The sequence below is a fragment of the Mesoplodon mirus genome (genome assembly GCF_964341445.2).
Source record: "Mesoplodon mirus genome assembly, chromosome: 3".
Classification (NCBI taxonomy): domain Eukaryota; kingdom Metazoa; phylum Chordata; class Mammalia; order Artiodactyla; family Ziphiidae; genus Mesoplodon; species Mesoplodon mirus.
In genome coordinates, this window is record NC_138978.1 from 140452015 (window position 1) to 140476419 (window position 24405).

Below are 24405 nucleotides of genomic sequence, written 5' to 3' on the forward strand. Positions count from 1 at the left end.
GAGCAGTGGGTTGTAAGAAGAGCAGTGACCCTGGGTCCTGCTGCCCTAACTCTCTGTCCTGGGCCTGGTCAACCCCAGGAGACCAGGTCAGCAGGGCTGTGAAAGCAAGTGTGTGAAGAAGCCCAGCAGCCCCTTCACACAGCCCTCTAGAATTTCTGCCGCCCATGGAGGGTCTCTAGGGACAGCTCAACGTGGACCCCTCTCAAATGGAAGCATGTCAGCACATCAGCCTTGGGGAAGTGCAGAGGCTGAGATGAGCTCAAGGAAACTGAGCACATGCAGTGATCCCAGAGCACGTGTTCTGTGACTCATCCATCTCTGAGACTGTCCTTTACAAGAGGAATAAACAGTGAGGACAAAACATGAGGTGAAGCCACAAGTCCTGAAAGTGCAGAGGGAGACAGTTCACTTCTCATCCACCACCTCACCCTTTCTAGAAGAACTTGGTCTCAAGTTTCAAGGGCCCATGAGAGTTTTGACCCACAGGTTCTGTCCATCATAGGTCAATATGCAAAAGAAAACAAACTCTCCTGTGCACAATACCCTAGATGTGCTAACCAGAACACAAACTTTCATATTAGGCAGTGACAAGCACAAGAAAGAGCAGCTCATGTGCAAAAGATCAGTTTTGATGAGCAAATCAAGAAAAGGTGATTATAGAGCACAGTCACGTCTAAGGACACAATTTCTCTCTATTGTATCACTAAAATGTGAAAAAAACAAGTCAGAACTCTACACATATTTCATTCTTCTTTCTGATTTCATATCCACTTTCCTCAGTCTCCAAAGCAGGAGATATAACCCTAAAGTTCCAGGAACCCTCTGCCATTAGATCCTACCTAAGTTTTGTTCCTACCTGTATCCTTTTCTTTATCACGGCCACAAATGCTATCCAAAGTCGATTGTGTAGAAACACGAATATGAATTTACAAGGCTTATGGATACATTTAAAATGTGACTAATGTGATGGAGTAATTGGATATTTTATTTTGTTTTATTTTAATACACTGAGTTAATCATTGATTGAATTAAATAAATTATAACAGGCTCATCTAGCTAGTGGCTACCACATTTTAATATACATCCCTCTCTCACTCTCTCTCTCTCTCTCTCTCCATATATATATACATATCTACCTATTCAAGATAGCTGTTTGCTGATGGTTTACCAAAGGAAAAACCTCTGCCCCGTGAAGGTACTTAGCCCAAGGGGTAAGAGGGATATGTCCCTCTGCTGGATTCCCTGGTAACCGATGAGCCCATCTGCTGTCAATCCCCCCTTTAACTGGAAGCCTGCCTATTCCGCCCAGAGTGAAGAATGCTGCTACTGCTGCTGCTGCGTTCTGCATGCCATCGCCTATCTACAGTGGGATGTCTCTGCAGGACCACTTTGCTTCTGATGTGAAAGATCTCCCATCTATTAAACCATGAATGTCTGTGTCCTTGACTCCGGGCTCTTTCCTTAGCCCTGAGGCTGAGCAAGTACAGGGCTTGCAGGCGTGTGAGGTGCAGCCCAACACCTTCTGCAGGGCAGTTTGCTGGCCAGATTTGATGATTCCTTTGTAGGTGTTTCCTAGGCTCATGCACACTTGCCAGGCACTCATCAGACCTTGGGGACACTGAAACAGTAATGTCAACACCCAGATCCTAGAGGAATTCCCGACAGGTGTTCCACTTGAGGGGAGAGGTAATGAGCATGGCCCAGTGCACCTGTGCTAGACATAATCAGCGAGCAGGTGCAGAAGGGAGGGAGGGACATTCACTCACTTCATGAGGCCAGCCTTCTCACCACTGCCTCTGAAAGATCCTGGGAAGGAAGGGACAAAATGCCCTTAGAAGGTAAATGGCCTGTACACTGAAAACTACAAACCACTGCTGAAAGAATTAAACAAGGAACAAATCATTGAAATGACATATCATATTCATAGACTGGAGACTTATTATTGTTGACATTTCTACACTACCCAAAGGTACGTATAAATTCATTGTAATACCTATCAAAATCCCAATGTCATTTTCAAAGATATAGAAAAAAAAATGATCCTAAAATAAATATGGAACCACTAAGGACTCCAAACAGACCACACAATCCTGAGAACAAAGAACATAGATGGAGGCTTCTCACTTCCTGACTTCAAAACACATTACAAAGCCACAGGAATCAAAACTGTACGGTACTGACATAGAAACAGATATATAGGCCTAAAGACCAGACTAAATAACCCCCAAGAAAACTCATAGATACATGGCCAAATGAAATTCACCAAGCTTCTAAGACAACAAATAGGGAAAGTATAGTTTTTTCAACAGTCAATAGGATGAAAATATAACTTACAGAAAGATTACAAACATATATCAGAAAAGGAGCTAATATACAAAACATCAAAGAAAAACACTACAACTCAAATGCAAACTAAGTTAAAAAATTAAAAAGGACAAATAACTGGGTTCAGAAATGTGCAAAGACTTAAATAAGACATTTCCTGAAAAAGACATACAAATGGCTAACAAATATAGGAAAAGGATCTCAACCTCACTAATCATCAGGGCAATGCAAATCAACATCTCATACCTGTTAGGCTGTGTATTGTAAAGAAAAAAATTAACAATTTAAGGCCAAGATGTGGGGAATTGGAAACTTTGTACACTGCTGGTGGGAATGTAAAATGGTGCCGCTATTATGAAAAAGAGTCTGGGGGTTCCTTATAAAATTATAAACAGAAATATCATATGATTCAGCAATCACAGTTCTGGGTATATAGCCAAAGGAAATTAAATCAGTATCACAATGAGATGAACTTATGTTCATTGAAGCATTCTCCACAATAGCCTAGATATGCAACCAACTTCACAAAACAAGTAAGTGTCCTGTGCCTGAGCTAACCTTAGGTACTTCAAAACAAATCCGTAAGTCTCTTAGCCCCTTAGAGAGGATGAAAGCAATATTAGAGTTAAAAGTAACTTGAACCAATTCCCTTAGTCTGGAATACTGAAACAAAAGTTCTACAGCAGGGGAAGCCTCCTAAACACATACCAGCTGCCAGGGTTTACCCCAGCTTTGGAAGAACTGGGAAGGATAAGACCAAGGCAGGCCTGAGGAAAGGTCCGAGGGTAGGCAGGACTGGAGTGTGGGGAGCAGGGGCAGGGCTCTCTGGATGGAGCAGTGGGTTGTAAGAAGAGGAGTGACCATGGGTCCTGCTGCCCTGAGTCTCTGTCCTGGGCCTGGTCAATCCCAGGAGACCAGGCTAGCAGGGCTGTGAGAGCCAGTGTGTGAAGCGAGCCCAGCAGCCCCTTCACACAGCCCTCTAGAATTCCTGCCGGCCATGAAGGTTCTTTAGGGGCAGCTGGACATGCAGCCCTCTCAAATGGAAGCATGTCAGCACATCAGCCTTGGGAGGTGCTGAGGCTGAAATGAGGAGACTGAGCTCATGCAGTGATCCCAAAGCATGTGTTCTCTGACTCATCCACCTCTGGGAGCGCACTTTCCATGAGGAATAAACAGTGAGGACAAAAGTAAGGTGAAGCTACAAGTCCTGAAAGTGTAGAGGGAGAGAGTTCAAGTCTCATCCACCACCTGACACTCACTATAAGAACTTGTTCTCCAGTGTCAAGTGACTATGAGAGTTTTGTTCCCACTAGGATATGGCCATCATACGTGAATGTAAAAAGGAAACCAAAATCCCTGGTGCAAAATACCCTCCAGGTACCAAACAGAAACGAAGCTTTCATCTTTGGCAGTGAAAAAGCAATGAAAGAGTAGTCTTGTGAGAAAGCAAATTTCTGAATGGCAAAGCAAGAAAAGATGACTATAAGCACAGTACAGTCAAAGGACATGGATACAATAACTCTATTATATCATTAAAATTTGGAAAGAACAAATCAGAATTCTACACATATTTCCTTCTGCTTCCTGATTTCATATTCACCTTCCTTAGTTTCTAAAGAAGTGGGTGGAACCCAAGTGTTCTAGGAATTGTCTCGCTTTAGATCCTAACTGAGAGTTGTTCGCTATGTGAATCGACATCACCATCACTGCTATGTATGCTCTCCAAAATGCATTCTGTACAAACACAACCATGAGCATAAATTTATTATACAAGTTGACCCACCCATTTCTTCTACTCGACTTGCTGGCTCACACAGCATCACCCTGGTCTTCCCTCCAGGTTCTCAGACCTCCCCTGTGCTCTGTGCAGACAGAGTCCTTCAATAAGATATTGATCACAGTTGAAAATTTCAAATGAGGGAGAGATGCTGAGAAAATCACCTTTCGACCCCTCACTTCTATAGACCCATTTATAGCTTTCACCGTCAACCTTACCAACCTGAAATTCCAGATGTTACAGACATACTTGAAACATGGCTAGTGTGACCAAGCACTTGTGTGGTTTTTGCATTTTTTAATAGAATGAGTTAATTATTGTTTGAACTAAATTAATTATAAATAGACACATTTGGTTAGTGGCTACCACACTGGAAAGCTCAGCTCTAAGAAATCCAAAGATGAGAAAGAGGCAACCAGCCACCCCTATCCCGGTTGTTCTTTACTGCAGAAAATTTGATGGCCTGATCTGATCATTCATATGTAGGTATATCTTGGGCTCTTGGACACACACCAGGCATTGGGAGAGTCCTTGTGGACACTGAAATAGTACAGTCAACACTCAGATCCAAGAGGAATTCCCAGCAAGGGGCCAACTTGTAGACAGAGATGAAGGGCATGCCCGAGTACACCTGTATTAGACATAATCAGAGAGTAGGTGCAGAGGGGAGGGAGGGATTTCACTCTCTCCATGAGTCCATCTTTCCCAACCCTGACTCTAGAAGACCTCAGGAAGGCAGTGGAAAAGGCCCCGTAGGAGGTGAAAAATTTGTATACTGAAAAATACAGGACATTGCAGAAAGAATTTAAAGAAGAGACAAGTAATTGGAATGACATACCATGTACATAGACTGGATTATTAAATTCTCTTGGCATTTCTATACTACATAAAGTGATGTACACATATATCACAACAACCCACAAAATTCCATGTCATTATTATACAAGTAGACAGAAACCTAAAATACATATGGAACAGCACCCAAGTAGATAAAACAATCTTGAGAGCAAAGAGCAATGATGGAGATTAACACTTCCTGATATCAAAACACATAACAATGCCACAGTAGTCAAAACAGTCTTCTACTGGCATCAAGACAGTGAGATAGACCAAAGAAATATAATAGAGAGACCCCAAATAAATACACGTATATATGGCCAACTGATCTTGGCCAAGGTTCTAAGATTACCAAGTGAAGAAAGGATACTCTCTTCAACAATCAACAGAATGAAAAGGCAACCTATAGGATGGGAGGAAATATGTGTAAACCTTGTATCTGAATAAGGGACCAATATCCAGAATATATAAGAAACTACTACAAGTCAATTTCAGAAAAACAGCGGGCAAATAAGTGAGTTTAAAAATGGGTAAAAAGCTTCACTAGACATTTCTCCATAAAGACATACAAGTGGTCAATCTACATATGAAAATTTGCTCAACATCACTAAGCATCAGGAAAATGGAAATCAAGCCACAAGGAGATATCACTCACACCTGTTAGGATGTGTATTATAAAAAGACAATTAGGGCTTCCCTGGTGGCACAGTGGTTGAGAGTCCGCCTGCCGAAGCAGGGGACACGTGTTCGTGCCCCGGTCTGGGAGAATCCCACATGCCACTGAGCGGCTGGGCCCATGAGCCATGGCCGCTGAGCCTGTGTGTTTGGATCCTGTGCTCCCCAACGGGAGAGCCCACAACAATGAGAGGCCCGTGTACTGCAAAAAAAAAAAAAAAAAAAGAAAAGAAAAGAAAGAAAATTAATGGATGTGGCAAAGATGTGAAGAAGTGGAACTTCTGTACCCTGTTTTGTACCCTGTAGTAATGTAAAATGGTGTAGCCATTATGGAAAACAAAATGGAGGTCCCCCAAAAATTATTAAGAGAACTCTCATAAAATCCAGCAATCACTCATTTAGTTTTATATACAAAGGAGATAAAACAAGAATGTCCAAGAGATATCTACAATCTCATGTCCATTGCAGCATTATACACAATACACCACATAGGAAAACTGCCTAGTGTCCATGGGAAGATGAATTAATAAAGAAAATGTGGTGTATACATACAGTGGAATGTCGTTCAGTCTTTGAAAAAGAAGGAAATCCTGCCATTTGCAGCAACACGAAAGAACTTGGAGGACATTTGTAAGAGTGAAATAAGCCAGTCACGGAAGGTCAAAAACTGAAAGAAAACTCCGAGAAGCAGAGAGTAGAAGGGGGGTTCCAAGAGCTGGCAGGAGGTTGACATGGGAAGTCTCTGTTCAAGGTTAGAGTGTGTTATTTGCAAAATGGAAAAGTTCTAGACACATGCTGTACAACAAGGTGCATGTAGTCAACAGGACTGCCTGGACATTTCAAAACTTTAGGGGAACATAAATCAAGGGAAACACAACACCAAAAGATCACATACACTCACAGAATCATACCACTCATTTCACATACAGACACACCTAGTCTCATGCACACAAACCTACACCACCTAACCGTAATACAGCTTCTTCCTGGGACTATAGTAATTGGTCACATTACTTGTAAATCACTTTCTATCACCAGGACCCCAACTCTCATTCCCAGCACAAATTTGGAATCAGTTGGCCCTCTACACTAAAACCAGCAAAAATGTCCCACTTTCTCATCTTCAAAGTACTTCCTCCCTATGTGACTGATTCCAGAATACATACTGTTTTCACGTTCTGGGAAGGCCACCTGCAATTACAGAAGAGAAAACACTATGAGGATAAGATCACAGTGATGCTCAGGTCTTTTGTTCATTTGCTGACAGTAGAAAACCTCATAAGAAACAGTGGTCCAGGGAACCCAGCAAGGGTTATCAGAGCAAACCTACTCAGGCTGAAAGGCAAGAAGTTTGCTGGGAGCATGGAACTTCCAAGTCCATTTAGGTTGGAAATTACAGAATTCTTTTCCTAGAGGAAAAATCGCTGCAGGAGAGAGAGCTCCATACTGTACAGGCTGTAATGGATGCTGTCAATTGTAATGTCCTGTGGAATCAGGCACCAAGGGTGGGTAATAGACTCTCACTCCACATTCTCCCAACCAAGGGAATTGTATGTATCTGGAAGGAATACCCTCAAATATTCATAACTTAATTCTACTGAAAGAGAAATAAAGCAATATTTCTATCTCAGACCAGAAAAAATCCAGCTTACCTTGATGATCCACGGAGGCTTTTCTTCTGTCCTGTCACGGTGCAGGTCTTCCTCCACATCCTCAGGGAGAGCTGGAGGGACACAGAGTAACTGTCAGGACACTGGTGATGCGGCTCAGGAATTACTCAGGGCCTTTCTTCTCGATGAGGACATGGGGTGGTGTGTATGGATGTGGGAGCTTAGTAAGTGTGGGCTGAGCTGGTGTTGGGCCATCCTCTTTGGGGGATGAAGGAAGGCAAAGGACAAGAGGAAGGAAATGAAAACAGAGCTTTGGCTTTCTAGCTAAGGGGAGCCTCATCAGAAGGGAAGGGTCGATCTAAAAAATGGTAAACACTAAAATGCATGCTCTGTTTCAATGACACAGACCCATGACCCATCCTGCCTCTTTTGAGCTTCTGCTAAATTGCCACTGTCGCTTGATTTTTCCCAGATCACTCTTTCCCCAGCATCCACAATGCCAGCTACTGCATTTATCATGTCTTCTGTTGTATGATATTTTATGCTTGATTAACAGCAACCTCCATTAAAGGACTGAATTCAATCCTAGACAAAATATGCTATATTTATTCACTAATCACTTGTCTTAACGAACATCAAATACACAAGATTTGACAAAACTGAAATCCTACCCTTTAGATACAGCCACTATCAATCGTATCATATTTTTCTCCCAGTCTTTGTTTTCTATACAATGTACGTATGCCCACTGAGGCAGGGGCTGTCCATACTCTAGGGAGGTGTTCCATAAGTGGGACACTTCGTTATGAAGAGGGAGCCCGGACTGAGCACATCCTGTCTCTAACCCAGCTGTGCAGGAGAAGTGTACAGGCTAACAGTCAGGCTCCACTTTGAGTCCTTGGGTGTGGGCTACAGGAATTGACCAATTCTAAGGCTTATGGTAATGTTATCCAATACAATAAAATAGCTCCCTGATTCTTATCTGCTTTTGGCCTTGTTTAAGCAATGACACCAGCACTGACAGATATGACCTGTACTGTATACATGGGGTCTCACACCTCTCAGAATCTGTGAGCTGACCAGGAGAATGCAGGTCCTGAGGTGAATTTCACATTAATGACTGTGCCAAAGTCAACTGATAAGCCCACCCATAGCTGCCCTGGATTCTGTGACCACTAAGGCCACCTGATGGGCAAGGTCTGGACCTTTGGAGATGCTAGGACTTCCAGCCAAGGATACGGATGCAGGGACTCCCTTGCTCCATGACTGAGGATCCCTTGGCTGAGTGGTAAGTGCAGGTCAGGGATCCAGAGCACCCACATTGGGACCCACCCCTGGGTTCTCAGTTTGGCTTTTCCACTTAGGAGGTCAAGAGCTGAGAACATTTATCTCTGCACCATCTCCTTCTGAGGAAAAGGAATATTAACCAAATCTGGGCAACAGCTGTGTTGAGGGAAGAACAAGGTAGTGTTCAGGCAGTGTGCAGTGGTGATGAGCTTTGTTGACAGGTGAATTGTGCTGTGTAAGAGGGAAATATCTCCTCAGGAAACACACACACGCTCACACATGCAGGTTCACAATCACACCACATAGGCTCACACATGGACCCCACCCCAACCCTGATACACACAAACCCACATCATCTAAATGATGCAGCTACTTCCAGGACCATAGAACTTGGGCATGGCTCTTTACTGGGAAATCACTCTCTAGCTCTACACCCCCAGCCCTCATCCCTGTAGGGACCCTGAATCAGGGTGTCTCTCCAAGCAAAGCCAGCAAGAGAGTCCCACCTTCTTCATCATCTAGATTGTTCCTCAGCACAGGGGTGAACTCTGAATACATACCGGTTTTGTTTGCTGTCCAATCCACCTGTGATTAGAGAAGAGAAAACAGTGTAAGGATCTCAGCAGCCTGTGCTCTGTGGACACAGGTATTTCATCTCTTTTTTTGTCCTCAGAAAACCAAATGGGAAACTGTTGTTGAGTCAATGGCCCCAAAAGAAACCAGAGAAGACAGCTGTGGGAAAGGCTGGAGCTTTGCCTGGAAGATCTCTCAGGTCCACTTTGAGGAGCAAATACAAAAGTCTATTTCAAGGAAGGAAATTTTCTGCTGAGGAAAGTGTGTCTGACTCTACAGTTTCTAACTGATGCTGCCATTTTTTAAATGGCCTTTTGAATGAGTTATCTGTTGGGAAAGACCTTCAATCAGCATTCATCCAACCAAGCAAAATTGTATACATCAGCTGTCTTGAACATTGTAGATCTTCATATCTGAAATCAATTGGAAAAGAAAGAAATGAAGCAAACTTTTAATCTCTGATAAATAAGGGGAGCTTACCCTGGAGGTAGCAGGAGCCACTTTAATTGTCCTCACATGGGGCAGTTTCTCCAACAGGTCCTCAGGGGGCTCTAGGAGGACACAGAGTAAGTGTCAGGACACTGGTGATGCTGCTCAGCAATTACTCAGAGAGCCTCGTTAATGTGGACACAGGGTGGGAGTGTATGGATGCAGGTGGTTACTGAGTGTGGACTGAGGTGCTGTTGGACAAACCTCCCTGGTGGGTGGAGGAAGGCAAAGGGGAGGAACATTTCAGAAATGAGGAAGAGAACCTTTAGCTTTCTAGCTGTAGGGAACCTAATCAATTTGAAAGTGTCAGTCTGAAAAAGCTTAAACACTAACATTGCACTATGTTTCAGTATAGAGTCCCACGGCCCCTCTGCCCATTTCAAAGTCCCTCCAAATCCCCCTTCTTCTTGAAATGTTACAAGACTCTTGCAGCTTCCTTCTAATCAAATATGTTGCTCCTTCATTCATCGTCCATTCTGTTGGATTTTTGACTTATTTTATTGTGATGAAATATACATATTTATGCTTTTCATAATTTTGAAGTATACAGTTCACTAGCATTTCTTACTTTCACAATGCTGTGTAGCCATCAACACAATCTACATCTTAATCTTTTTCATCATTTCAACGTAACCTCTGTACCCATTAAATCATAATCCACCTTACTCCTGCCTCCTGACCTTGGTAATTTCTACTTCCGGTGTCTGTGAGTTTGCCTACACTAGGTACCTCATACAAGTGGAATCATATAATATTTGTCTTTCTGCGCCTGCCTTATTTCACTAACAATAATATATTTTTTATATTATTTGGATCATTCATTTTGTAGCATAAGTCAATCTTTAATTCCTTTTTATGGTTGAAAATTATTCCATTCTGTGTATATATCACATTTTACTTATCCATTCATCACCTCATGGACTTTGGATGGTTTCTATCTTTTCGCTACTAAGAATAATGCTACTATGAACATTAGTGTACACATTTCTGTATGGCACCATAATGGTGACAAATAATATTGTACATATTTCAAATATCATTGAATATAACAACACAAGGTGTGACTCTGAGGTGAACTAGGGACTTTTCATTAGTAAAAATATACTTACATTGTTTCACTAATTGTAACAAATGTACTTCACCTATGCTATATATTATTAATAGCTGAAACTGGAGTGATAGGATACAGGTATTTTCTGTATTGCATGTACAACTTTTAGGTCAATATAATCCTGTTCTAAATAATGTCTAATAATTTAAAGAAATCTCAAAACATGGTTTCAGGGAGGGATGTGTTGTTGCTAACGTTCAAAAATCAGCTAATGTCTAAACCATAACTAGAGACCATCTTCCCTCTTAAACATGAACCAAATGTTGAATTTTAAATGCATGTTTACTTCCATGGTTAAAACAGTACCAGCTGGCTTAGTAAGTTTCAATTTGAACACATGGAATAAAAGAAGAATACTGCTTAATATTTCATAGCTTTTTCTTCAATATGAGGCACTGAATCAACTAGAATAATTATTCTTGAGTGAACCGAATGAGACATTTTCCACAGTACCTTCAGCTGGGTCATTTATAGGGTGCACCCTAAAATGTGGTCGGATGCGGATCTTTTTCAGCCAGCCTGGGGTTGATATTCTTGACCTCTGATGAGTGTTTCTTCTTCTCGCATTCTGGGAGCAGCATCCTGGGAAATGCATTACAATAGAGACAACTATTGACATCTTGCTGGCAGAAGACCATGGGGAAATTAGCAATAATTTATTCACAGTTCAATCCTTTGGTCCCTTTCCTCACCAGCTGCCCAGCAGAGCCTCCTGAATCAAAGTTGGACTTAGGAAGATCTTGCAGTTTGGTATGCAGTGAAAACACCCAACAGACAGGTTTTGTGGGCAAATACCTTTATTTAACTGAGAATGTCTAGAAACTCAGCAAACCATTGGGACCATGACTGATGGACTGGATTCAAATCCCGTTTAGAAGAAGCATGTACTTGGGAATGATATGTAGATCCCTTTGCCTCAGTTCCCTGTTCTGAGATGTAGAAATGTTAATATGGCCTACTATCAGCATTATGTCATGTGGCCAAAAATGATTGAATACAGGTAAAATGTTTGAAAAATAAAGGACCGGTGCTTCACAAATGCTCTATAAGTGTTCAAACCTGAATGAGGGCAAGAAGAAGCTGGATATTTCATAGCTGTTGAAAGGAGAGAAGGGATTTGACGGCTCCAAGTAAAGGGGGATTCAAGCTTACTCTTCAGCTTTTTCATGGGAACAAGGCTTTACAGTTCATGGAGAATATCCATTATCATGTCTGACACCCAGCCCTGTTGGGGGTGAAGGTGAGGGCAAAGTGGGGGCTGTAACCCATATGTTATGGTGGAGGGTGTGGAAATTTAGAGAGATAAGTGACTGTCCAATAGTCACAACCATGATGAATGATGGATCACGGACAGGACAGACAGAGCCAGTGCCTACCCTGAGCTCAATCCCTGGGGTACATCTCTTGGTTCTGTCTTCACTGTATGCAGTGTTTCTTGCCCAGCACACAGAAACAGGGCCGGCACAAGTGATGGAAGACGGACTTTCCACAGGAGAAGGACATTTCGTTTCCTTAGCACAGAATCCGATAGTGAATATTAGCCTCAAAGGAGAAAGGTGGAGTGAATTTCCTCCATCTACTCCTGGAGGCTCCTTCTTTCTCGGACTCCTCCAGAACTGGGTGTGGCATGTGGGTACAAGCATGGGCTCCCTGCAAAAGGAAGGAGGCCTGCCTAGCACTAGGTGCTTCAGGTAAGGGGGGAGGACTCATCCCGAGGCTCTAATAGGAAACAGTTAGAATGAGGGAAGTGGCAGAGAGATGTATCATAACCATTCAGAATGCTATGAGACCTACTAAGAGATGAGATTTCTTATTAAATGAAGTTGTAATTGACCCAGTAGTAGGGATGCTGAAACCCAGTTTTGTTCATTAAGAATTCAGCCATGGAGCAACTAAGTCCGTGCACCACAACTACTAAGCCTGTGCTCTAGAGCCCCCAAGTCACAACTACTGAGCCCACGTGCCACAACTATTGAAGCCCATGCACCTAGAGCCCATGCTCTGGAACAACAGAAGCCACCGAAATGAGAAGCCCGCGCACTGTAATGAAGACCCAACACAGCCAAGAAAAATAAATAATAATAATAATCCAGTAAACATTTGCCTGGTTGGTGATAGGATTTGTTTTCCAGGTTAAATGAGGCTCACTTGGTATAAAATCAATGCACACACTGAAAGTGTACAGTTTATTTACTTTTATATCCATACCCATTCATGATGCAGTGGTGATGGGAATATTTTCTAGAAAGTTGGCACCAGTAACAGTGATGTTTAGGGGAACATAAATGAAGGCAAACACAACACAAAATGTTCACATACACACACAGAATCATACCACTCATTTCACATACAGACACACCCAGTCTCATGCACACAAACCTACACCACCTAACCGTAATACAGCTTCTTCCTGGGACTATAGTAATTGGTCACATTACTTGTAAATCACTTTCTATCACCAGGACCCCTACTCTCATTCCCAGCACAAATTTGGAATCAGTTGGCCCTCTACACTAAAACCAGCAAGAATGTCCCACTTTCTCATCTTCAAAGTTCTTCCTCCCCAAGTGACTGATTCCAGAATACATACCGTTTTCACGTTCTGGGAAGGCCACCTGCAATTACAGAAGAGAAAACACTATGAGGATAAGATCACAGTGATGCTCAGGTCTTTTGTTCATTTGCTGACAGTAGAAAACCTCATAAGAAACAGTGGTCCAGGGAACCCAGCAAGGGTTATCAGAGCAAACCTACTCGGGCTGAAAGGCAAGAACTTTGCTGGGAGCATGGAACTTCCAAGTCCATTTAGGTTGGAAATTACAGAATTCTTTGCCTAGAAGAAAAATCGATGCAGGAGAGAGAGCTCCATACTCTACAGGCTGTAATGGATGCTGTCAATTGTAATGTCCTGTGGAATCAGGCACCAGGAGTTGGTCATAGACTCTCACTCCACATTCTCCCAACCAAGGGAATTGTATGTATCTGGAAGGAATACCCTCAAATATACATAACTTAATTCTATTGAAAGAGAAATAAAGCAATATTTCTATCTCAGACCAGAAACAATCCAGCTTACCTTGGGGATCCACGGAGGCTTTTCTTCTGTCCTATCACGCTGCAGGTCATCCGCCACATCCTCAGGGAGAGCTGGAGGGACACAGAGTAACTGTCAGGACACTGGTGATGCAGCTCAGGAATTACTGAGGGGCATTCTTCTCGATGAGGACATGGGGTGGTGTGTATGGATGTGGGAGCTTAGTAAGTGTGGGCTGAGCTGGTGTTGGGCCATCCTCTTTGGGGGATGAAGGAAGGCAAAGGACAAGAGGAAGGAAATGAAAACAGAGCTTTGGCTTTCTAGCTAAGGGGAGCCTCATCAGAAGGGAAGGGTCGATCTAAAAAATGGTAAACACTAAAATGCATGCTCTGTTTCAATGACACAGACCCATGACCCATCCTGCCTCTTTTGAGCTTCTGCTAAATTGCCACTGTCGCTTGATTTTTCCCAGATCACTCTTTCCCCAGCATCCACAATGCCAGCTACTGCATTTATCATGTCTTCTGTTGTATGATATTTTATACTTGATTAACAGCAACCTCCATTAAAGGACTGAATTCAATCCTAGACAAAATATGCTATATTTATTCACTAATCACTTGTCTTAACGAACATCAAATACACAAGATTTGACAAAACTGAAATCCTACCCTTTAGATACAGCCACTATCAATCGTATCATATTTTTCTCCCAGTCTTTGTTTTCTATACAATGTACGTATGCCCACTGAGGCAGGGGCTGTCCGTACTCTAGGGAGGTGTTCCATAAGTGGGACACTTCGTTATGAAGAGGGAGCCCGGACTGAGCACATCCTGTCTCTAACCCAGCTGTGCAGGAGAAGTGTACAGGCTAACAGTCAGGCTCCACTTTGAGTCCTTGGGTGTGGGCTACAGGAATTGACCAATTCTAAGGCTTATGGTAATGTTATCCAATACAATAAAATAGCTCCCTGATTCTTATCTGCTTTTGGCCTTGTTTAAGCAATGACACCAGCACTGACAGATATGACCTGTACTGTATACATGGGGTCTCACACCTCTCAGAATCTGTGAGCTGACCAGGAGAATGCAGGTCCTGAGGTGAATTTCACATTAATGACTGTGCCAAAGTCAACTGATAAGCCCACCCATAGCTGCCCTGGATTCTGTGACCACTAAGGCCACCTGATGGGCAAGGTCTGGACCTTTGGAGATGCTAGGACTTCCAGCCAAGGATACGGATGCAGGGACTCCCTTGCTCCATGACTGAGGATCCCTTGGCTGAGTGGTAAGTGCAGGTCAGGGATCCAGAGCACCCACATTGGGACCCACCCCTGGGTTCTCAGTTTGGCTTTTCCACTTAGGAGGTCAAGAGCTGAGAACATTTATCTCTGCACCATCTCCTTCTGAGGAAAAGGAATATTAACCAAATCTGGGCAACAGCTGTGTTGAGGGAAGAACAAGGTAGTGTTCAGGCAGTGTGCAGTGGTGATGAGCTTTGTTGACAGGTGAATTGTGCTGTGTAAGAGGGAAATATCTCCTCAGGAAACACACACACGCTCACACATGCAGGTTCACAATCACACCACATAGGCTCACACATGGACCCCACCCCAACCCTGATACACACAAACCCACATCATCTAAATGATGCAGCTACTTCCAGGACCATAGAACTTGGGCATGGCTCTTTACTGGGAAATCACTCTCTAGCTCTACACCCCCAGCCCTCATCCCTGTAGGGACCCTGAATCAGGGTGTCTCTCCAAGCAAAGCCAGCAAGAGAGTCCCACCTTCTTCATCATCTAGATTGTTCCTCAGCACAGGGGTGAACTCTGAATACATACCGGTTTTGTTTGCTGTCCAATCCACCTGTGATTAGAGAAGAGAAAACAGTGTAAGGATCTCAGCAGCCTGTGCTCTGTGGACACAGGTATTTCATCTCTTTTTTTGTCCTCAGAAAACCAAATGGGAAACTGTTGTTGAGTCAATGGCCCCAAAAGAAACCAGAGAAGACAGCTGTGGGAAAGGCTGGAGCTTTGCCTGGAAGATCTCTCAGGTCCACTTTGAGGAGCAAATACAAAAGTCTATTTCAAGGAGGGAAATTTTCTGCTGAGGAAAGTGTGTCTGACTCTACAGTTTCTAACAGATGTTGCCATTTTTTAAATGGCCTTTTGAAGGAGTTATCTGTTGGGAAAGACCTCCAATCAGCATTCATCCAACCAAGCAAAATTGTATACATCAGCTGTCTTGAACATTGTAGATCTTCATATCTGAAATCAATTGGAAAAGAAAGAAATGAAGCAAACTTTTAATCTCTGATAAATAAGGGGAGCTTACCCTGGAGGTAGCAGGAGCCACTTTAATTGTCCTCACATGGGGCAGTTTCTCCAACAGGTCCTCAGGGGGCTCTAGGAGGACACAGAGTAAGTGTCAGGACACTGGTGATGCTGCTCAGCAATTACTCAGAGAGCCTCGTTAATGTGGACACAGGGTGGGAGTGTATGGATGCAGGTGGTTACTGAGTGTGGACTGAGGTGCTGTTGGACAAACCTCCCTGGTGGGTGGAGGAAGGCAAAGGGGAGGAACATTTCAGAAATGAGGAAGAGAACCTTTAGCTTTCTAGCTGTAGGGAACCTAATCAATTTGAAAGTGTCAGTCTGAAAAAGCTTAAACACTAACATTGCACTATGTTTCAGTATAGAGTCCCACGGCCCCTCTGCCCATTTCAAAGTCCCTCCAAATCCCCCTTCTTCTTGAAATGTTACAAGACTCTTGCAGCTTCCTTCTAATCAAATATGTTGCTCCTTCATTCATCGTCCATTCTGTTGGATTTTTGACTTATTTTATTGTGATGAAATATACATATTTATGCTTTTCATAATTTTGAAGTATACAGTTCACTAGCATTTCTTACTTTCACAATGCTGTGTAGCCATCAACACAATCTACATCTTAATCTTTTTCATCATTTCAACGTAACCTCTGTACCCATTAAATCATAATCCACCTTATTCCTGCCTCCTGACCTTGGTAATTTCTACTTCCGGTGTCTGTGAGTTTGCCTACACTAGGTACCTCATACAAGTGGAATCATATAATATTTGTCTTTCTGCGCCTGCCTTATTTCACTAACAATAATATATTTTTTATATTATTTGGATCATTCATTTTGTAACATAAGTCAATCTTTAATTCCTTTTTATGGTTGAAAATTATTCCATTCTGTGTATATATCACATTTTATTTATCCATTCATCACCTCATGGACTTTGGATGGTTTCTATCTTTTCGCTACTAAGAATAATGCTACTATGCACATTAGTGTACACATTTCTGTATGGCACCATAATGGTGACAAATAATATTGTACATATTTCAAATATCATTGAATATAACAACACAAGGTGTGACTCTGAGGTGAACTAGGGACTTTTCATTAGTAAAAATATACTTACATTGTTTCACTAATTGTAACAAATGTACTTCACCTATGCTATATATTATTAATAGCTGAAACTGGAGTGATAGGATACAGGAATTTTCTGTATTGCATGTACAACTTTTAGGTCAATATAATCCTGTTCTAAATAATGTCTAATAATTTAAAGAAATCTCAAAACATGGTTTCAGGGAGGGATGTGTTGTTGCTGACGTTCAAAAATCAGCTAATGTCTAAACCATAACTAGAGACCATCTTCCCTCTTAAACATGAACCAAATGTTGAATTTTAAATGCATGCCGCAGAGCACAGGGAGATCAGCTCGGTGCTTTGTGACTGCCTGGAGGGGTGGGATGGGGAGGGTGTGAGGCAGGGAGATGCATGAGGGAAGGGATGTGGGAACAGATGTATATGTATGACTGATTCACTTTGTTATAAAGCAGAAACTAATAAAAATAAAATAAAATAAAATTCAAAAAATAAATAGATAAATAAATAAATAAATAAATAAATGCATGTTTACTTTCATGGTTAAAACAGTACCAGCTGGCTTAGTAAGTTTCAATTTGAACACATTGAATAAAAGAAGAATACTGCTTAATATTTCATAGCTTTTTCTTCAATATAAGGCACTGAATCAACTAGAATAATTATTCTTGAGTGAACCGAATGAGACATTTTCCACAGTACCTTCAGCTGGGCCATTTATAGGGTGCATCCTAAAATGTGGCCGGATGCCGATCTTTTTCAGCCAGCCTGGGGTTGATATTCTTGACCTCTGATGAGTGTTTCTTCTTCTCACAATCTGGGAGCAGCATCCTGGGAAATGCATTACAATAGAGACAACTATTGACATCTTGCTGGCAGAAGACCATGGGGAAATTAGCAATAATTTATTCACAGTTCAATCCTTTGGTCCCTTTCCTCACCAGCTGCCCAGCAGAGCCTCCTGAATCAAAGTTGGACTTAGGAAGATCTTGCAGTTTGCTATGCAGTGAAAACACCCAACAGACAGGTTTTGTGGGCAAATATCTTTATTTAACTGAGAATGTCTAGAAAGTCAGCAAACCATTGGGACCATGACTGATGGACTGGATTCAAATCCCGTTTAGAAGAAGCATGTACTTGGGAAAGATATGTAGATCCCTCTTTGCCTCAGTTCCCTGTTCTGAGATGTAGGAATGTTAATATGGCCTAAGTTTAGCATTATGTCATGTGTCCAAAAATGATTGAATATAGGTAAAATGTTTGAAAAATAAAGGACCGGTGCTTCACAAATGCTCTATAAGTGTTCAATCCTGAAAGATGGCAAGAAGAAGCTGGACATTTCGTAGCTGTTGAAAGCAGAGAAGGGATTTGACGGCTCCAAGTAAAGGGGGGATTCAAGCTTACTCTTTAGCTTTTTCATGGGAACAAGGCTTTACAGCTCATGTCTGTAAATCCATTATCATGTCTGACACCCAGCCCTGTTGGGGGTGAAGGGGAGGACAAAGTGGGGGCTGTAACCCGTATGTTATGGTGGAGGGTGTGGAAATTTAGAGAGATAAGTGACTGTCCAAGAATCACAACCATGATGAATGATGGATCTGGGACAGGACAGACCCCTGGACCCCTGAGCCAGGAGTTCTCCTCACTCTCTCTCTCAAATTCTCCTGCCCCAAGTTTTCTGTGGGTGAGATCTGATGCCCTGGAGGAGCTGCCTGAGCCTAGAAAAGAACCCAAATCCTTACCCTACTTTTCGTCTCTATATTTCAATCCCTCATTCAAAATACATCAGTTTCTTACGAACAAAGCTCCCCTGAAGGACCACAGGAATTCCAACTGTGTCCGTTCTCCCCAGCCTCTTCATACCGTCAACTATCTCACAAGCATCCTTCACAGTGACCAGCTCACCATGCTGAGTGACCAGTGGTCTGTTACATTCCTAGGTTGCCTCAGAGCTCAAAACCTCTAAGCAAAAGGCCACATGATGGCTCTACCAAGAATCAGCTTCCCTTCAATTGACCAAGTTTGGATGAATAGTTACCATGAATTAACTGGGGAGGTGGCCACCTCTGCTGGGCTTTGGTGGCTTAGTTAAGTCTGTGATGCTCAAAGTCTCACTGACAATTGATCTGAGCACCCATTCGAGCAGCCTGGACCAAGGGCTTGCTAAGAATGGGCAAGCGTTCAAGTCTTTCCTCACTAATATTCCGGCTCTATAAACTCATCATTTTCTAGACCCTGTAGTGGAAGGCAATAGAATCCCACATTCTTTTTGAAAGTCATCTCCATACTCAGAGGCTGGAGACCCCACCCCAGGATTCTCCTTGAGAATCACCAGACAGACCCTCCTTCCCTCAGTGACCAAATGTTCATTCCACTAATGTGATGGCACTGGCCCTTCTCACCAAACTCCCTGGCAGCCGCCAAACAGCCAGTGATCTTGTCCACAGCAACCCATGGAAATCCAACCAGTGAATCCCAGGTTCTTTCCTTTATAAAACTCTCTGGATTTAGACCTTGAATATTTGGTTTCAGATTGACAGCTACATTTAGAAGAGCTGAGCTGTAATTCCCCTTTCCTCCTGTAATGACCATTGCTGAGGAGATATGAAGATTCTCCTGCTTCAGTAAAAGCATAATGAGTGAGTTCCCTTTATCTGTTCTCTGGTAGAGTGTGTACAAAATTGGCATTTGGAGATAGTATGTTTTTCTAAATTTAGGAAAATATTTAAGGCAGCTGGCTTGATAGAAGAATCAAAAATATAACTTAAGTAATATAACAAACTATAAAATATATTTATAACTGTAGATAAATGGGGTAGAAATCAAAAAAGAAAACAAAAAAGATGAGGAACATATATCAGTAAAAGTTAACCAGCCCATTTGAAGGAACAGCCTTCAGAGGATGAATATGAACCTACCTCCAGAACAATTCAGATTGTCCATTTTCAAAGTCTCAAGGGGTGAGAGTGAGAGCTTCTCATCTGTCACCGTATGTGAACCTCTCAGTTCACAGAATGCCAGTTGGAATGGAATGCCAAGATGTGCATTATCATATTACCATAGTGACAGGTCACAATAGAACTTTCAGAATGAACTGGACTCTGCACAGGATGGGTCCAACTGCTGTTGTCTAGAAAGTGTGTTTCCAAGGACAAGTTTGGCTCTTCAGAGTAAACAGTTTATTTCCGAAGTTGAATCTCAGGCGCACAATTTACTCTCTCGTTAAGAAAATAATTTATATGGGAGAAAATGATCTGCCCCCCCCAAATACAGTTGATAGTGCACATTTCAGGGTGAAGATGGACAAAGGTAACACGTTGAGAATAAAAAGAGGTTCTATTCTTGACGGAAATATCATCCTGTTGCTGAACGCAAGTCCATGTGCCTGACAAACAGTGAGGCCAAACAATACCAACATGTCGAGCTTGGAGCATTGGAGCAGAGAAAGGTTTACGGCAGGGCCATGTGAGGAGATGGGCGGCTCATGCCTTAGAAAACCCTGAACTCCCCAAAAGCTTTCAGCAAAGCCCTTTCATGGGAAAGGTAAGGGAGGGGTGTGGTTAGTTGCTTCAAACTTCTAAGGTCAGATCCTCTTTTCTTGAGGTCAGGTCATGGTCAGGTCACGATGTTCCTGTAAGCCTCCACCAAAACAAATGTTACTCTCTGTACTGACAAGAAAGGGCAAGGTCCCGAGGCTCAACTCTTGCTCTCCAGGGTCCAGGTCCTGGCCAAGAGGAGGGGGTCTGTGTGCAGGCTGGTTACCCTGCCCGGGAGTGTCCGTCCATCAACCAGTCTGGGTTCTCCCACCAGTGCCCAGGCCTGCTTGAAGAAGCAGATCTCAGGTGGCGGTGCCCTCCAGGCCAGGTCCCCAGACCCTGCCCAGCCTTCATCACTGAGGGAGCCAGGCGCCCAGGACCCTGCCGGCCCTCAGGCTTTTCCTTTAAACTGGAGAGAATCATTTGTAGCAAATACCAGTCAGGTGAATTCCCAGCTGCCAACAACTGCCCTTTGACGAGAACAGCCCAACCACAGAGGCGGACCTGAAGTAATGATGTGCAAAGTCCTTGCAGCTGAACCTTGACCTCTGGCCTCTTCCTGGGGTGGACAACTGATCAAAGCTGGACCAAGTTTTGAAACTTGAGCAGAGAGTCTGAAGCCGGTTGAAGCTCTTACCTGGATGACAGTGTCCGTGTACTGCAGGTGCTGAGGCCTCTGTGCACCACGACCCATGGGGACCGCTGCTGCCATTAGGTCGCCGAGGCAGGGACGGGGGGTAGGTTCACGCCTGCCCTGCCCCTATTACAATCTCCACCCATTTCTACTCTTCCTCCCCATACTTTTCTAGATAAAATCATTTAAAATGTAAGATTTAATCTTATTATAAACAAAGTTAAGTTTTCATGTCTAATGTCCAGTTGTATTCTTAGTGTCCTATAAATTCGGTTTTTCTCCTCACAGAAATTAATATTTTTGCCACGTATTGCAAGTATATTTCCAATTTGTCACTGTCTTTTTATCAGTTACTCTTACTTTTATCATGAAGACATTTATTTTATTTTCAAAAATCAGTAATTCAAATATTTTTATTTGTTACTTTTGGCTGTGAGAAAGGTAAGGAGGAAGAATAGTATGACTAATATTCATATTAAGGACTAAATACTCCTTTAAGAAAATATTTTACTAATTAGGAAAATAACTACAGGTTATGTTACATTGGTTCTGCCTTCAAGGTGCCCACACTCTAGTGCCATGAAGATATAAATCAAATTTAGAGCCCAATAATAATAAATAGCTCAATCCAGGTGACTTGTAACACCCATTGCAATGTTTGCACTTCAAACTGTTTTATGTGATTCCCTAATTATATTATATGGTAACCTAGTAAATGAGCTCAAATCCATTAGATAAAAGCATGATAAAAAATTAAGAAATAGACTTAGTAAAATAAAGGGTACCATGGCAAAATAATGTGTTTCCCTTGATTTATAAACCCGTTAATCTTGAATGAACATTTTGGTAACATTTCATCTGGTTTGTGAGTCCATTTTACAAGTATAAGCAGTTCACTTGGAGGAATTTTGTTGATTCCTGCTGGGTTTAAAACTTCAGTTAAGTGACTACCATTCTATTTCTCATGAGAGCTAGCTTAACTTCTTCCATTTTTCTTCATAATTCTCATCTTTGAGAGCAGGAACATGTTGGTTGGAATAATTTTGCATCCCAGTAGGAGCAATTATACATCTTCTCATGTGATTGATACTGCACACAAGTCTATTGGTGATCAGTAACCTGTGCCTTGTAATTCCTTTCATTTCATTTATATTCAGCTGGGAAAGGAGCCAGATTTCTCCTGGCTTCCACACACTCGCTGATGGTTAGACAATAAATAAGATTTTTATTTTCCTTCTTGTACTTGTAGGCTTGTCGGCTATAACACTTTCTTCTTTTTGCAGCATTTTCTGTCACTATCTTTATTTTTAAATTAAGTGTATTTTATTTTGTGCAAAGTACCCCTTCAGCTTCAACAGAGAAGTTTCACTCTGCCGTATTTTTGTTACTATTCAGTCATATTATTTTAAACTTTATTCTTTCTTCTTTCATCTAAGGGTTACTTACAAGAGTAAGTTTATTTCTCCCTAACTTCAGATGTGGTTGTTCCTTAGTAATCCCTTTATATCAAATACCAGCTTAATTGCGTTCTGGTCAAGAATGTGTTCTTTAGGATACTGGTTCTGGGAATATAATAAAACTTGCTTTATTACCTTGTAGCTGATTAATTTTTATGGATATGCTATGTTTGCTTGAAAATGATATGCATTCTACATTTTTTAGGTGTCATGTTCTATCTATACTCATTATATCAAGATCTTGTTTAGTTTAAATCTTCTATATCTTTATCAATTCTTAACATCTTGTTAATATTCCTGGCTTGGATTTAAGTTTTGTTTTCTTCTTAGCATTTCTACATTGTTACATTTGTATATATGTGGTGCTATTATTAGATGCATACATATTTATAATTTATACTCAGTATGATTTTTATCATCCTGCTGACTTTAATACTACTATTTAACGTATTGTTTGTTTGACATGAACACAAATACATCATTGATATTTTAAATATTTGGTTTGCTTATAAATTTATGCTCTTTTAATTTCAAATTCTAAGTTTTTTGGGGTTTTTTAAATTTACTTAGGGCCTAAAACTTATCCCCTTGCAAAAAAGCATATAACTTTATTTTTAAATTGACTTATTGATTTTTTTTAACCTGGATTATTTCTTTGGCACATTTAATTTCATATATATTGATTCATTCTTACAATCTTATTTTACTTATTTAATGTTTTCTATTTATCTGATTTTCAACATTTGTTTTGTTGGTTAGCATGTAGGTGCATATACTTGGGTGTGTGGGTGGGTGTGTGTGTGTGTGTGTGTGTGTGTGTTTTAGTGTAACTTTTCAATTTTGGATTGATTTCACTTATATACTACTCTAATTCCATTTCACACAACTATTTTATTTTATTTTTTTTGATTGAAGTATAGTTGATTTATAATGTGTTATTTTCTGACAATGTGATTTGGTTATATATATATATTCTTTTTAATATTCTTTTCCATTATCGTTTATTACAAGATATTGAATACAGTTCCCTGTGGTACACAATGTGTCCTTGTTGATTATCTATTTTATATATAGTAGTGTGTATATGTTAATCTCAAATTCCTCATTTATCCCTCCACTCCTCTCCCTGTTATCCCTTATGGTAACCATAAGTTTGTTTTCTAGGTCTGTGGGTCTATTTGTTTTGTAGATAAGTTAGTTTGTATCATTTTTTTTTCAGACTTCACAAATAAGCGATATCATATGATATTTGTCTTTTTCTGTCTGGCTTACTTCGCTTAGTATGATCATCTCTAGGTCCACCCATGTTGCTGCAAATGGAATTATTTCATTCTTTTTTGTGGCTGAGCAGTATTTTATTGTATATATGTACATCTTCTTTATCCATTCATCTGTCGATGGACATTTAGGTTGCTTCCATGTCTTGGCTATTGTGAATAGTGCTGCTATGAACACAGAAGTGCATGTATCTTTTCAAATAGAGTTTCCTCCAGCTACATGCCCAGGAGTGGGATTGCTGGTCATATGATAGTTCTATTGTTTATTTTTTAAGGAAACTCCATACAAGTTTCCATAGTGGCTGCACCAATTTATATTCTCACCAACAGTGTAGGAGGGTGCCCTTTTCTTC